Source organism: Buceros rhinoceros, unplaced genomic scaffold (assembly GCF_000710305.1).
Source record: "Buceros rhinoceros silvestris isolate BGI_N320 unplaced genomic scaffold, ASM71030v1 scaffold25247, whole genome shotgun sequence".
Lineage (NCBI taxonomy): Eukaryota > Metazoa > Chordata > Aves > Bucerotiformes > Bucerotidae > Buceros > Buceros rhinoceros.
Genome location: NW_010424339.1, coordinates 6665 through 7300, shown reverse-complemented (window position 1 = coordinate 7300; position 636 = coordinate 6665).

Here is a 636-nt window from a genome sequence, read left to right as displayed (position 1 = left end):
ACCCCCCTGCTCGGGGTGCAGATGTCCCTGCTCCCTGCAGGGGTGGGACTGGGTGAGCTTGAGAAGTCCCTTCACCCAGAACCAGCCTGTGATTCCAAGCAAAGCAAACCCACAGCTACCAGCCCGTCGGCAAATCAGCAGTTAGAAGGGAGAAGACGAAGGGGTCAGCGCTGCAGTCAGCTGGAGCCCTGGCCTGGGTTGGCAGCTCCCATGGGAAGTTCTGGCGGGTCTGCCCTGCGGCACGGGGAATTCACAGCCGAGGGAGCTGAGGGATGGTGGTAGTTGTGCAGCTCGCATCTGCTGCGTGTCAGAAATCATCCCACAGCTCGCAAAACTCTGGAACAAAGGCTGGTTCCTCCCGACCGAGGGTGAATGGGGCTCGGAGCCCTTCTCTGGGCTGGTGCTGGGGGTCTCTCGCTGTCAGTCCTCACCTTCTGTCATTAGTCTGAACGTTTCCAGTCTAACAAGCAGCATGAGCGCTGGCCAAGCTCTGGAGCTGTTCTGTTCCCCACGGTGTGTGACCATCCTGTCTGCCCATCCTGGGCTGGGGAAGGGCACTTAACCCAGCCCGGAACAGTGGTCCTGGCACTGGGGCCTGCAGGTTCTGGCACTGGGGCCTGCAGTTTCTGCCCCTGC